The sequence below is a fragment of the Typopeltis vanoorti genome, chromosome 13 (genome assembly GCF_054136105.1).
Source record: "Typopeltis vanoorti isolate ZY-2024b chromosome 13, IOZ_Tvanoo_1.0, whole genome shotgun sequence".
NCBI classification, from domain to species: Eukaryota; Metazoa; Arthropoda; class Arachnida; order Uropygi; family Thelyphonidae; genus Typopeltis; species Typopeltis vanoorti.
This window is the reverse complement of record NC_143561.1, coordinates 19,236,899-19,253,713: the sequence shown is the minus strand read 5'-3', so window position 1 is coordinate 19,253,713 and position 16,815 is coordinate 19,236,899. Positions and strand designations below refer to the sequence as shown.

The 16,815-nt window shown below is 38.4% G+C and overlaps 1 protein-coding gene and 1 non-coding gene across 2 annotated transcripts in view; both read left to right on the top strand.

The window, feature by feature from the left end:
• Positions 1-2,408: 2,408 nt before the first annotated feature.
• LOC150099970 (rac GTPase-activating protein 1-like) overlaps positions 2,409-16,815 on the top strand; it is a 196,729-nt gene continuing 182,322 nt past the window's right edge. Inside the window, exon 1 of the mRNA XM_090402719.1 lies at positions 2,409-2,591. The gene's annotated coding sequence lies outside the window, so the exon portion shown is untranslated. The remainder of the gene's footprint in view (positions 2,592-16,815) is intronic.
• TRNAS-GCU (transfer RNA serine (anticodon GCU)) lies at positions 11,034-11,115 on the top strand. Its single transcript has one exon. It is a non-coding gene; the product is annotated as a tRNA-Ser (tRNA).

Sequence of the window (16,815 nt, the reverse complement as noted above, 5' to 3'; positions counted from 1 at the left end):
ATTCATACTGTATGCAGTATCTATCATACCTCTCCCTGAATGCAGGCAAATTCATTGTCCTGATACTCTTATTTACTGCAGTCCTTCTTGATTTTTAAGGATATTGCCCATGGATAACATCCTGTAAAACCCCTACAGTATCTTTCCGTACTATCGTATCGTGTTTTTTTTTCTGCCTATCAACAACCTTTGCAACCTTCAAGCCCTCAATATATCGTCTTCCTTTTCCACAGACCACTCAACATCTTTGTCAGTTGCCCTTAAGCTTGCTTCTTCACCACTTCCGGACCCCAAGAAAGCTGGATGAGTAGACTTCTGCACAATAATTAAGCTATAACCACATCAAAGCCTTATAAAATGGAATAATAATTTCATCTCCAATCGATAATGTGTTCTTTAACCAAGTAATCCTGTAAGGTACCTTGACTACCATATGCCTTTTAAACTTTTACTCCCCATCCATTTACACCTAATCACCATTTTTATTCACCCCCTCCTTGCTATAATCCATGTATCAAAGTTCATGTAGTATACTGTCAAATACTTTTACAAAATCCAACAGTCTTCATCTTGCAATCTCGTTTATCCAAACATGACCCTATTATAAAAAAGCGATATTAATAAGATCTATCTATCTTTATAAAGTCCTACTGGCCTAGATAAAGTATCATGTTTCTGATCAACCATTTCTGATTTCGATGTTTGACTAACTTTCTGATATCTTTACTTTCACTCCGAAATACTGACAGGTCCCATAAACCTGATATACTATTAGTTGTTAGAAAAACCATTGAAAATCGAACCAGTAACCTTTTATTCTACTATGAATCCTGATAATAGATATATAAAATATGAATTGAGTATTACTAGAATGACATTTCTAAGATTACTCACATCTCTGATCGCAGGCTCAGGTGCTTTCTTTTACTCTTTATGTGCGAATTAATACCTTGGACATATTATTATAATATATATATATATTATTTCTTTAAAAAATATTATTATTATTATACGGAAGAGCCTGTGTAGCTCAGTGAAAGTGGTATTTTCACTCCATAGCGCTAAACTGCCCAAAGCTAGACTTCGAATTCAAGTCTAGTCGTCGACTAACGAAACTTTTACTAAGCTTTTTTCGACCGGTTCCCGAGTTAGTATGCCTCCAGCACGAGAAGAGGGTTTCTTTCTCCCGGAATCTCGGGTTTTTCGTCACGTAAATTAAAAAAAAATCGGCAGTAGAACTCACACTATTTCAGACATTAAAATATTGTGTTAGGGTTAGGATGTCCATGAGACACGAGATTGCGGCACTTTTGAGCCGTCTTTTCACTGCGTGCCGCTTAATTGCGATAGCCTTGGGCCAGCTATCTCTTATTGGTCATCAGTGGAGATTGAACTGCCCACTCAATCTCCAAATGTTATATAGGACTAAAATGCCTTCGCCTATTCCCTATACGAGAATAAAAGGCGTTAGCTGATTTTTTTATAATACGGTATCTTCATGGAATCTGGAGACCTCATTTTGACAGACCCAAACTAACTATGATACCCACAAAAACCTATTATACCACTTCTTAAACACATTTACTCTAAGGAACTCACAACTTAGTAATCCATGCCACTCAATTTTTTACCACTCTCCATGCAAAAAATGTGGTCTGCATACCCCCAGTAACTACATTATTCCACAATGTCCATGCATGTCCCCTAGCTGGTTCTCTGACTATTTGTCATATATTGAAAAATTTCCTTTGTATCAATTATAAATCTCCTTTAATCTGTTGAAAACTTCTATCATTTCCCCTCCTTCACGCCTATCAACTAAGGTTTGTAACCCACAAACCTTCAACCTATCCTCATAGAGAGCATTCCTCAGACCTGTCATCAGCTTAGAGACTTGTCTCTGAATCCCCTCTACCCCATCCTGGTTCATTTTTATAGATGATTTTAGGATACAAAATTGGAATATGTTATACATGAGATTTTTACTCCTGCCACTAAAACCATTTTTCCGCAAAACCTCTACCACTAAGAAGATCTGAGTACTCGAAACAATGCAGTCTCATAGTGGAACCTTAACGAATGAACTACTAAAATCCGATATTTCAGTGGCTTTAGAGACTGCGTCTTCTTTCGATATTACGACTTTCCATTTTTAGGATTATTTATGCAACCAAGGTCACAGAGCTAATATCATATTTTTTGTTTCATTCTTTTTTTCTTTTTTTTTTTAAATAGAAACTTGTCTTATCTCAAATGAAATAAGTTATACTTTTTATTACTGCACAGGGCTTTTGTCCTAAAAGAAATACAAATAGGGTCCACAAAAATTTCTTCTAGAGATGGCGCAATTATCTTAATCATTGATTGGTTATGTTCGAAATTGGTGCGAAATTCGGTCGTTTAAAGTGTTGTATTAAAATATGTGTGATAATTGAGTGTTGTTTATGTATTAAAACATGCATGATGAATGAATATTTTTATTTACAATTTTTTAGTTTATATTTAGGATTTTTTATCTAGGTTTTCCGTTTAGAAATAGCGTTCGCCTTGTTTTGTAACGACTGATATCATAACTGGCCAGCGGTTCAAAGGTATGTCAAATTACAATTTTGACACATTTAACGTGTGGTCATTCTGAGCTAGCTTTAACAAAGTTATTTTTTCTCACGCTCTTTCCGGACTATATCTGAAGAATCGAGAAGCGATCGTACGCAATATCCACGGTGTATATTATTCAGAATTCTATACAGCGATACTGTATATTACTTATACTAAAGAATTGATGGATCTTTGCTGATTAAGATTAGCATGTCTGGCTCAGTCGCATATTGCTTCTGCAAAATATAGGATCATTACAGGACCAATCATGTTACAAATTATTATACATATATAATTTATAAGTTGATTTTTTTTAGTCAGCGTGATGATCTTGCGAAAGAAAGCAATCCTTTGTGGATTGTGCTCTTGCTTTTGACATGCTAAGTATTATCTGTGAATCTCACCTTAAACATTCTCAAATTGTCTAGTCGAAAATTCACAGCCATGGTGTTTATATCAATAAACACTTTTGTATTTGCATTGTAAACAATTTTACAATGCAAGAATTTGAAAGCACCTGGATTGGATGGCATAACAGCAGAGGTTATTAATCTAAACGGCCACATGGATAAAATATATAAAAATATATGCTTACTATCCATATTATTTCTATAATACAAAAATTCCAAGATCATGCTTGCACAGTTAAAATGTGGAAGCATGACAATGTCATCTCAATATTGAAAGGGGCTAACAGGAAATCTTCAGTTGCTTGCTGATGATGCAAAGAGAGGCAGAGTAATCAGAGATGCTGCTGATATACAGTTCACAGGGTGATATGAATAGGCTGGAAGTGTGGGAAGAAAGGTAATTGTGAAGTTAATGTTAGTGAATGTAAAGTTATGCACTTTGGCATGATGCAGTATCCATCAACAACATTTTGTTATTTAGAGATCTTGTTACAGTTAATAGAAAGTTGAAGTTCAAAAGTCACATGATGAAAATTGCAAATACAACTCAGGATGTTGAAATTAACATTGACATATAAGGATAGGTGAAGTCATTTTGCCTCTTTACAAGACTTTGATACAACCACCCTTGGACTATCGTGCACTGATTTTGGTCTCCTGGGTTCCAACAGGATAAAGAAGCTGTGGAAAGGCTGCGGAGAAGAGTCATAGATGAAGTTGAGATTATGGAATGCAGATTATGAGGATAGATTGAGCGTATGTGGATTGCAGATACTGGTAGATGGAAGAAAGAGGGGGTGATATGATAGATGGCTAAAATCTTTTGAGAGGATGTTATACTGTATCAGTAGATAACATTTTTCATTATATAGAAGGTGGGAAGAGGACAAGGGGAACATCCACAGTAGTTCAGTGAGTGGAACAGTTTGTCTGTTGAAGTAATGAGTGTATCTAGTGTGAAAGGGGTGTGATGTATGGCCTCTCTCAATGAGTCCTCAACTCCCTAGAGGTCTACTACAAATTATTATAATAATACCCAAAAATTATATTGACTTCAATGGACACTTCACATCCATGTAATTATGGATATATATGTATTAAGGCTGGTAAGGTGGTTAAACATGGAGGGAAAGAGCTTTGGAAACAACTGTTAAGTATCTATAATACAGCTCTAGCTGCATCCAACATTCTCTCACAAATGAGAGAAGGCCTAATAATACCAATACTTCAAAAAGGCAATCTAAACAACCCAGAAATTACTAAGGAATAGCACAATTTCCTACCGCACTGATCTGAAATATATGTAACACCTCTTCTACTCAAAAATCAAGTTTCTTGAAAAACAGAAGTACTGTTGAACACACAACCTTTAGAAGGTTGCTAGAAGGAACAAGAGTTTAAAAAAAAAATCTCCTCTATATCTTAAACTTCATACAGCCTTTGATTCAATCAGCAGACAAAGGATATTAAAAATTCTCAGTTATTGTGGCTTACTCTTAAAAATAATAAACTATAGTACCATACCAGAAATATTATGCAAGGACAATGGAGAAGTGGCCAAGAGCCTTCCTATTTCCATTGGAATTCTTCAGGGAGACTTTAGCATCATATCTTTTTATTATTGCCCTTGATTATATATTATTATTATTTCAGGCGACTCCAGGAGTCTTTAGACTCATCGAGGGAGGCCCTAAACATCATGTCCACACAACTATGCGATTACATTCTCACAGTATCTATCATACCTTGCCTTGAACTTGTTCACCGTCATAGCACCCACAACAGACTATGGCAGCTTATTCCACTCATTTACCACTCTAAAAGTAAAGAACCCAGCTCTAACACCCCCTGCTAACCACACTCTTGCCCAGCTTCCATAGGTGTCCCCTAGTTCTCCCACCATCAGTCCTGATCTCAAAAATAACCTCTGAATTAATCTTATAGAATCCCTTTAACAATTTGAATGTCTCAATCATATCTCCCCTTTTCCGCCTATCAACTAGTTTCTGCAACCCACAAATCTTCAACCTGTTCTCATATGGTTCATTCCATAGACCTGCTATCAGCTTGGTCACTCGCCTCTGGATCCTCTCCACCTCCTCCCCATCAAGAAGGAACCAAGGTGACCAAATCTGGGCACAGTAGTCGAGATGAGGTCTTATCAAGGCTCGGTACAGAGGTATAATAACTTGCTTGTCTCTGCTCGTCAAGGCATTTTTCAACAACCAAGTGAGTTGATGAGCTCATTTAGCTACTTTTGCAATGTGCCCCCTAAACTTCATCGCCCTATCCACCAACACTCCCAAGTCCCTGGCCTCATCAATCTCTTGGAGTACAGTTCCACCAATGTGGTATACTGCTGCTAATCTTTTCACCCCAAAATGCATAACCTTACATTTTGTCACATTAAATTGACATCCATTCTCCTTAGCCCAGAACTCCAATCTATCTAAGTCATCCTGCAAGACTTTGACATCTTCTGCATTCACTATTGCCCTACCCAACTTTGCATCATCAGCGAACAAATGAATTGTTCCACTTAGATCCTTCCCTATATCGTTAATGAACAGATTAAACAGCAGTGGTCCAAGAACAGAACCCTGCGGCACACCACTAGTCACAGGCCGTCTTTTGGACTCTACTCCTGAATAAACTCTTTGATATCTCTCCATCAACCAACCACCTATCCATCTCACCAACCCTATATCCATTCCCATATGTTGTAGTTTATGGATTAGTATTCCATGTGGTATCCTGTCAAACGCCTTTGCCAGGTCCAGCAGTATCACTGTAAACCCATTTCCCTTATCCAGTTCAGCCGTCACCTTGTTATAAAACTTGAGCAAGTTACTGAAGCATGATCTACCCTTCACAAAGCCATGCTGTCCCCTGTACAGTATCTCTTCATCAATCCATTCCTGTATTTTTCCCTTGACTTCTTTCTCCAAGACCTTGACAACGACTCCTGATATGCTGATCGGTCGGTAATTTGCAACCGTAGTCTTGGATCCTCCTTTATGCAGTGAAACTATTTTCCCCTCTTTCCACACCTTCGGGACTAAACCAGACCTGAGACTCAGATTAAACAACATGGTCAAGGGCACTGATAATTCCTTAGCCGCTTCACGCAAGACCCGTGCCGGTATACCATCCAATCCCACAGATGTGTTCACATTAAGGTTCTGTAATAGACTAGTCACCTCCACTTCATTCATCACTATTCCCGTATAAACTAATGGTTCCTTCATTTTTTCAATGTCACCACCTGGATGATATGCTTTTGCAAAGTGCACGCTCAGTAACTCCACTATATCTCTAAGTTTTTGGCCATGGTTGGCACTTCCAGACCACAGGTTATAGGTATTAGTGAAACATGGCTGACTGTAGATGATATAACTAGTGGGATTGAATGTGATGGGTATAGTGTGTTCAGGAATGACAGAGAGAATAAAATGGGGGGAGGAGTATTGTTGATGATAGCTGATGAGCTCCAGCCAAGGAGAATAGAAGTTGAATTGCAGGATAGAGAAAAGAGCACATTTGAGGCCATTTGGTGTGAGATTGTGGCTAGCAGAACTAAATATACAATTGGGTGCTGCTATAGACCAGGTGATGGAAAAGATGGTGGTGACAGTATGCACAAGCAAATAGAAGAAATGGGTGGAAGGAGGGTGATTATTATGGGAGATTTCAACTATGGTCGCATTGATTGGAGTGAGGAGAGGACACATGGGAGGAAGGAACTGGATTTTATGCGGTTATTAAGGGATAACTATCTGCGACAGCATGTAATGGAAAATACTAGGGGTCAGAGAGTACTTGACCTAGTAATTACATCTGAGGATTTGGCTGTAACAAATATGACCACATTGCCACCAATCGGTGAGAGTGATCATAGGGTCTTAACTTGGGAGGTGGCTAAAGGTGTAGAATTTTCAATTAAGACAGGGTACATGTGGAATTATCGGGCTGGAAAGTATGACAAGCTTAGGAGTTTGATTGGTTCAGTGCCATGGCATGTACAACTGCAAGGACTAGAAGTTGATAGTGCATGGGAGGTAGTTAAGAAGTGCTTGCAAGAAGCAATGGCTGACTGTATACCTAGAGTCCGAATAATAAATCAAGTAGGGGTTAAATAGATGAATAACACCATTAAGCTTGGGTTGCAAAAAAAGAAACAACTATGGAGGGAATTTAAGGAGAAGGGTGACCGGCAGGCACATGAACGGTATAAAGCACAGCTCAGAAGGGTGACGAGTGTGGTAAGAAAAGCAAAAAAGGATTACGAAAGAACATTGGCCATGCAGGCTAAAGAGAATCCTAAACAGTTTTTTAGATATGTAGCAAGTAAAAGGAAAAATGTACATGGCAGATTGATTTTAAAGAATGCCGATGGTAGGGAGGTAACTGAATCAGTTGAGATAGTTGAGTTACTGAGTGAGCACTTTGCAAAAGTATATCATCCAGGTGGTGACATTGCAGAAACGAATAAACCAGTAGATTATACGGGAATTGTGGTTAATGAAGTGGAGGTGAGTAGTCTATTGCATAACCTCAATGTCAATACATCTGTGGGATTGGATGGTATACCAGCTCGTGTTGTACGAGAAGCAACTAAAGAATTGTCAGTACCCTTGACCATTTTGTTTAATTTGAGTCTCGGGTCTGGGTTAGTCCCGAGCGGGTGTAAAGAGGGGAAAATAGTTCCACTGCATAAAGGTGGTTCCAAGACTGCTGTAGTAAATTACTGACCGATTAGCATATCAGGAATCATTGTCAAGGTTTTAGAGAAAATAGTCAAGAGGAAAATACAAGATTGGATAGAAGAAAATGGGATACTGTATCGGGGACAGCATGGTTTTGTGAAGGGTAGGTCATGCCTCAGTAACTTGCTCACGTATTATAACACAGTGACGGCTGAACTGGATAAGGGTAATGGGTTTACGGTGATTCTACTGGACCTTGCCAAGGCCTTTGACAGGATTCCACATGGAATTCTAATCAGTAAATTGCAGCATATGGGAATGGACATAGGGTTGGTGAGATGGGTAGGAGGGTGGTTGACTGGGAGATATCAGAGAGTGGTTTACTCGGGAGTAGAGTCCACAAGACGGCCTGTGACTAGTGTGCCACAAGGATCTGTTCTTGGACCACTGCTGTTTAATTTGTTCATAAATGATATAGGAAATGATCTGAGAGGAACAGTTCATTTGTTTGCGGATGATGCGAAGTTGGGTAGGGCAATAGTGAATGCAGATGACGTCAAAATTTTGCAGGATGATTTGGATAGATTGGAGGTCTGGGCTAAGGAGAATGGATGTCAGTTTAATGTGGCAAAATGTAAGGTTATGCATTTTGGGGTGAAAAGATTGGCGGCAGTTTACTGCATTGGTGGAACCGTGCTCCAGGAAATTGATGAGGCACGAGATTTAGGAGTGTTGGTAGATAAGGAATTGAAATTTAGGGGACACATTGCAAAAGTGACCAAAACAGCTCATCAAATCACTTGGTTGCTGAAGAATACGATGACAAGCAGAGACAAGCAGGTTATTGTTCCTCTGTATCGAGCCTTGATAAGACCCCATCTAGACTACTGTGCTCAGATTTGGTCACCTAGGTTTCTTCTTGATGGGGAGGAGGTGGAGAGGATCCAGAGGCGAGTGACCAAGATGATAGCAGGTCTGTGGAATGAACCGTATGAGAACAGGTTGAGGATTTGTGGGTTGCAAAAATTGGTTGATAGGTGGAGGAGGGGAGATATGATTGAGACATTCAAATTACTGAAGGGTTTCTATAAAATTGATTCAGAAGATATTTTTGAGAACAGGGCTGGTTGTGGGAGGACTAGGGGACCTCCATGGAAACTGGGCAAAAGTGTGGTTAGTAAAGGTGTTAGAGCTGGGTTCTTTACTTTTAGAGTAGTGAATGAGTGGAATGCGCTCCCTGAGTCTGTGGTGGATGCTGTGACAGTGAATGAGTTTAAGGCGAGGTATGATAGATACTGTATGAATGTCAAATAGTTGTGATGAATATGATTTGGGGCCTCCCTCGATGAGTCCAATGACTCCCTGGAGTTGCCCGTAATAATAGTAATATCGACTGATTCAGTGACCTCCTTACCATCGTCATTCCTTAAAATCATTTTGCTGTGTACAGTTTTTTTCTTGCTTGCAGCATATTGAAAGAACTGTTTGGGATTCTCTTTTGCTTGCATAGCTAGTTTCCTTTCATAATCTGCTTTTGCTTTTTTTACCACACTCGTTACATTTCTGGCCTGCACTTTAAACCGTTCGTGTGCCTGCAGGTCACCCCTTTCTTTAAATTCCCTCCACAGTTGTTTCTTTTTTTGCAGCTCAAGCTTAATGGTGTTATTCATCCATTTAACCCCTACTTGTTTTACTATTCGGACCCTAGGTATACAATCAGCCATAACCTCCTGTAAATGCTCCTTGACCACTTGCCATGCTCTATCGACGTCCAGCCCTTGCAGTTGTACATGCCATGGCACTGATCCGTGGCATGTGCCTAAGCCTGTCATACGTGCTGGCAAGTATGACAGGCTTAGGAGATTGCCATACTTGCCAGCACGGTAATTCCACGTATACCCTGTCTTAATCAAAAATTCCACACCTTTAGCCACCTCCCAGGTCAAGACCTTATGATCACTCTCACCAATAGGTGGCAACATGGTCATATTCATTACAGTCAAATTCTCAGATGCTATTACCAGGTCAAGCACTCTCACACCCCTAGTATTTTCAATTGCATGCTGTCTCAGATAGTTATCCCTTAATAATTGAATAAAATCCTTTTCCTTCCTCACATGTGTCCTCTCTTCCTTCCAATCAATGTTACCATAATTAAAATCCCCCATAATAATTACCCTCCTTCCACTCATTTCATCAATTTCCCTATGCATACTATCTCCACCATCTATTCCATCATCTGGTTTATAGCAGCACCCAACTGTATATTTTATTCTGCCAGTCTCAATCTCACACCAAATAGCCTCAAATGAGCTCCTTTCACTATCCTGCGATACAACTACAATTCTCCTTGGTTGCAGTTCATCAGCTATCATCAATAATACCCCTCCCCCCATTTTATTCTCTCTGTTCCTCCTAAACACACTATAACCTACACATTCTATCCCACTAACTATATCATCTTCCGTCAGCCATGTTTCACTAATGCCAATAACCTGTGGCCAGGAAGAGCCAATCAAGGCCAAAAATTCTTCCTTCTTGTTCCTAATACTCCTGGCATTAGTATACATGAAATGCAGTGATCCCTTAGTTCCACCCCTATATTAATGCGTTATTCTAAATGACCCATTCCCATTTTTTGTCCTTAGTGCTGGCTCGGGTACATGATATACATTCTTACACTCATCTGTCTCACTGATGTCTGCATATCCATCCCCCCCCCCCTCCTTGGTAGTTCTAGTTTCCCTGGTTTTGCACATCCATTTTCACTTCATTCAGCAACACTCTTTCCAGTCTCCGCACACCAAGTCCATTCAAATGCAGGCCATCCATCTTGTATAAGTCCTTTCGCCCATCAAACTCATTCCACACGTCCACGAATTCCACACCACACCATCTGCATAACCTGTGCATAATGTCATTTGCGATTATGGCCCTCCTTCTAAACTCCTCTCTGTCATACCACGGCAACAGACTAACCATTCTAACTCTGTTCCTCTTTTCTTTCGCTACCTTTAACAATACTTTCAAGTCCTCTCTCATAAAAAATTTATCACCTTTCAATTCATTCATACCCTGAATATACATTCAGACTCACAGGAAATAAGTACAGAATAACTTGAAGAGTTAGTAGAACAAACCCACATAAGCAGTCTGTTTTGCAGATGATGCAACTGATTGATTTGAGCACTGCCCACAACTACTTAGATACTATATGTAAAAATGCAGCGCTGATTGGGTTGGCATTAAAACTAAAGTCCTAAAGAACAGAAGAAATAGTTGAAGAAATATGGGCTAAATCACCATATTATATTGTGTTAATTAGGTGGCTGAGTGGTTAAGGTGATGGACTGCTAATCCATTGGAGTTTTCTTGCATGGGTTCAAATCCCATCCTTGTTGTATTATTATTATTATTATTATTTTTTTTTTTGGTGAAAGGTAAAATACAACACTGAGTGGGTAGGGATGTGATACTTTATAATGGTAGCATGACTTTGTAAAGGGTAGCTCCTGTCTTAGTAACTTATTCACATTTTATAATAAAGTGACAGCAGAATTGGATAAATGTAATGGCTCCACCATGATATTTCTTGACTTTGCCAAGGCATTTGACAGAATACTACATGGAAAACATTTACAAAAACTGGAGACGATGGGAATGGATATGAGGCTAGTAGCATGGATGGGGAGGAATGGCTGATGGACAGACACCTGAGAGTAGTATATGACAAAGTGGAGTCTCGGAGAATGATGGTGACTAGTGGAGTACCTCAGGGTTTGGTACTAGGTCCACTACTCTTTAATTTGTATATCAATGGCATAGGGAAAGATTTAAGAGGGATATTCAGTTGTTTGCTGTTGATGCAAAACTAGAGAGAGCATTAGTTGATAAAGGTGATGCAGATATCCAACAGGATGATTTAAATAAATTGGATAACGATTGTCAATTTAATATTGCAAAATGTAAGGTTATGCACTTTGGGTTGTAAAGGTTGCATATGGTGTATCATATTGTTGGTATTGGTTTACAGGAAATTGATGAGGTACTTGGGGCTAATTATTGTTATCATCATTCTCAAATTCCTGATATATATACCCTCAAGGAATGTACAGGATATGACAGTACTGCATGAAAAATTACATCATTACTAACTTCCTATCTACAATTTTCTTCCAAATCAGTCTGTTAAATGTCAAGACTCCAGTATTATCAGGTCTTATATTTCTGTCTTCTAAGGCACTTTTTACTGTATCAATCCACCAATATCTTGATCTTCCTCTGGGTCTTTTCCTGCCAACCTGGCAGAGAACACTTGTTTTGCTAATCTTTCCTCTCCTGTTCTGTTTAAGTTACCATATCACCTGAGATTAACTCTATTAACACATTCCTGGATGTCATCTGTTCACACCCCTAATCTTTCTCAGGACTCTCATATCTGTGGTCTCTAGTCTTTGGTCAAGTCTTTTTTTTTCTAACCCAGCTCTCAGATCCATAACTTAAAATTGGCTTGAACAGTCTTATGTGCAGCTAATTTATTGTTTTGACTAATTTCTGTCTTATTCCATATAAATTTACATTAAAGATACCAAGAAATTATATACTTGATTTAATTCTTTATCCAAGTGTAAGCAAACAAAGTTTACGCCTGAAGTATTTTCAGGACTGAGGCAACTCGTGGTAAAGGTGATATGACTTCACATCACTTGCTTTAGTATCTCATAATGCAAAGCACATCTCCTTGCAGACATAATGCTATGCATTATGGGAAGGGTCACTACCCAGACCGGTTTTGACCTTTATTGAAGTCTCTTCAGTGGGAGTCAGACCCAGAGGTGATACTAATGTTGAAGTAATGTCATATTTTCATATACCAGTTGCCAAAAGTTGTCACACCTTATTATTAAATTACTCTGGATTAGAGAACGGTTGTTGGAAGTTTTTTCACTTGATTATACTATACATTAAAGATACCAAGAAATTGAATCTTGGTATCTTTAATGTTTGCTTACACTTGGATAAAGGATTAAACCAATTCTTGGTATCTTTAACGTATAATATAACCAAGTGAAAAAACTTCCAATAATCCATATAAATTTATTCAGGTGACTCCTACCATACCAGCTTTTTTGATTCTGTTGTCTATTTTCATATTAAATTTACCATCTTCATTAAAAATCATGCCTAAGTAGCTGAAATGTTTTACTTGTTCTATAGGTTCTCCATTCACAATGTACTTGATATTTTCAATGCTTCTGCCTATTTTCATTATCTTTGTCTTGTTATTGCTGACCTTCATACCATATCTATTAGAGCAGTTATTCAAATTAGTCAGGGAATCTTGCAGACTTGTACCTGATTTATTTAGCAGTATAACATCATCTGTATAAAGTAAAGAGCTGAGATTTAACATATCCAATTTTGATATCAGATTTAATACTGCTTATTAAATCTGATATTATTACATGACACCTCCAAGGAGTCCAAAGACTCGTAGAGTGAGGGCACCCACTCTACAACTCTGTCTTCACCAACTCCATCATCTATACCAATGCCATCTACTGCCCACCACTGCTAATATCTACACAGAAAATCTCAAACATCAATGCTCATGGTGGGATTTGAACCTGTAGCCTTTTGACTGGAGAGCAGATACACTAACCACTCGGCTAACCAGGCTTGTGTGGTTATAATGGTGGACAAAGAGTTAAAGTTTGCAGTGCATATTGCAAAAGTTGGTAAAATAGCTGAACGAATTACTTGCATGTTGAAAATCATGGTAACAAGTAAAGATAAGGAAGTTATTATCTCTCTTTATAAGGCTACGATTTGATCAATTCTTGACTACTGCTGCGCACAGATTTGGTTACCTGGGTTTCTTGGGAACCAGGAGTTGGTCGAAAGGATTAAGAGGTGAATGACCAAAATGGTGACAGGTCTGTGGAATACTCCCTATGAGGATAAGTTGAAGGTTTGTGGGTTACAGAGTTTAGTTGATAGGCAGAAAAGAGTGGACATGATAGAAACCTTTAAGATATTAAAGAGGTTTTATAAAAATTGATGCAAGTGAAATTTTTGAATATATGACCAATAGTCAGAGAACTAGGTTCCATACATGGAAGTTGTGTAAGAGTGTGGTTAGTATGGGTATGCAGAACAAATTTATTGCTTGGAGAGTGGTGAGTGAGTGGAATGGGTTATCAGAATTGGTTGTGAGTTCCTTAATAGTGAAAGGGTTTAAGGAGAGATATGATAGGATTTGTGTGTATGATGGTTGATTTGGGTCTTCCACAATGAGTCTCTGTACTAGATGGAGATGCTGTAAAATAATAATAATAATATTCTTGAAGTAAATGATTTTGACTACTTGAGTTCCTACATTGATACTCTAACTGACATAGTGAAAAGATAGCTCAAAGCTCTTTGTTTCCATAAAAGTCCAACTAATATGCCAGCCTGGTTGGCCAACTGGTTAGGATATCCGCTCTCCAGCCAAAAGGCTGCAGGTTCGAATCCTGCTGTGGGCATGGATGTGTGTGATTGTCTATGAAAATCTACTGTTGGCGTTGGGTGGTAGATGGCATTCGTGTAGATAATGATGGTAGCTGTGATTAGTGTAGACAGAGTTGTGGAGTAGGTGCGCCCTCCCTCGATGAGTCTTTGGACTTCCTGGAAGTGTCATGTAATAATAATAATATAATAAAATATATCCAGAAATCCAATCTCATCACCACAAATATCAAAATTCATCTGTACAAAGCCGGCAGTCAAGCCATATTTACATGTCATGTCCAAACATGGAACATCACCTTAATGAGCAGTGTCATGAATAGCTTCAGGACGACTTGCCTTCAAACAAAGTAGGTGAGTGGTGACGTGGTGTACCACAGGGTACGCCACATTTCGCACCACGACTGAATTTCGTACCAATTTCGAACATAACCAATCAATGATTAAGGTAATTGCGCCAACTCTTGAAGAATTAAACAGCAGTGGTGCTTGCACCACTGGTGTTTAATTTATACATAAATGATATATAGGAAATAATTTGAAGGGTGATATTCAGTTGTTTGCTGATGATGCAAAGTTGTATAGAGTAATAGTTAATCAGGATGATTTGACTACGCCAACAGTATGTGCAAAACATAATGGACGTATTTAATGTGGAAAAGTGTAAAGTTATGCATTTTGGGTTACAAACTGTGTACTACACTGAGATATCTGCCAGAAAATATAAAGCCAGGGATTTGGGGTTGGTGGTAGATTGAGTTGAAGTTTAGAGGACACATTGCTAAAGTAGCCAGAGTAGCTCACAGGATTACTTGGTCAATGAAGAACACACTTACAAACAGAGATAAGTGAGTTATCATTCCACTTTATAAAGCCTTGATACGACTTCATCTGGATTACTGTGCTCAGGTCTGGTCACCTGGTTTTTGTTGATGAGGGTATGGTGGAGAAGATACAGAGGCGAGTGATCAAGATGGTGAGTGGTTTTGAATTCTCCCTATGAGGATAGATTGAGGGTTTGTGGATTGCAAAAGTTGCTTGATGGGTGATAAAGGGAGGATATGACAGAGACATTTAAGTTACTTGAAGGATTTTATTGGATTGATGCAGGGGAAATGTTTCAACACTTGGTTGGAGGTAGCAGAACAATAGGTCATCCTTGGAAGTTGGGTAAGAGTGTAGTTAGCAAGGTGAGAGGATTGGATTTTTTGCTTGGGAAGTGGGGAATGAATGGAATGGGTTGCCTGAGTCAGTTGTAAGTGCTTTGTCTGTTAAATGGTTTTAAGGAGAGGTACAATAGATATTGTGTTATAGGTTTCCTACAATGAGTCTTAGGACTCCATAAAGGTGTCCATGCCGTAATAATAAAGAATATACATGGCACAACCATATTCCTAATACTGTCATTCATGATGAAAGCTAGCAAAGACTCCTAATAGAAACAGTTTAAAAAAAATCAACTGAGATGATTGGGACATCAACTTAGACTTCCACCTTCTGTTCTTTCATCTGTGTGTCCATTAGGAAGATAAGGAGTCACATCACCCAGCCAAACAATGTTATCTTTAAAACATTAACACATAGGCTTAAAACTATTCATTCCAGTGACACAGAACTCAATTATCTATACAACATTTTCTTTTATTTAGCCAGTGCTTATAACCTCTGTAAAATAGATTAAAAAATAGATTAAAATGCTACCTTCCCCACTGCACAAAATAACAAAACTATTTTCATTCCCTACATATGAAAAGATAGACAAAGTACTAAATAAATTAATCTTCACACTATTTTTTTTTAAACTGCACATCAAACTAGTACCATCTAATCTCTCCTAAGGGTGGATTCCACACTCCAGCTCATCCAGGGCAGGGTTTTTCATCTTACAAAACAGGCAACTGAGCCAGAAGAATACATGCAATTAACAGACACACATACACTGGTCTAGAGGCCCTTAATCACAGCCATAATTTCACAACATTCGGCACATCCAAGAGTGTATGAAGTGCCTTGTTGTGCCAACTTTACCTTTTGCGGGTAGGCAGGAAGATTTCATAATATCTACTTTGAAGACTTGAAGAACATTTGATATATATGTGTGCATGTGTGTGTGTGACCATCATTACAGTAAGTCAGTACTGGCATGTGTTGGAGCAATAAACCACTCCTGAAACCTCAAGTATTTATATAATTTATCAAAGATGTGGGAGATAATCATTTTAAGACCAACGGAATTTGAATCCACAGTTCAAGATTGTCTTAAATTTTTAATTATTTAATGGCATTGACTTGCAGGAATATGAGAACAAATAATTTATTAAGCTACTGTTGATGATTTGTGTGTGTGTGACCATCATTACAGTAAGTCAGTACTGGCATGTGTTGGAGCAATAAACCACTCCTGAAACCTCAAGTATTTATATAATTTATCAAAGATGTGGGAGATAATCATTTTAAGACCAACGGAATTTGAATCCACAGTTCAAGATTGTCTTAAATTTTTAATTATTTAATGGCATTGACTTGCAGGAATATGAGAACAAATAATTTATTAAGCTACTGTTGATGATTTTTAGTTTCAAAATTAGCAT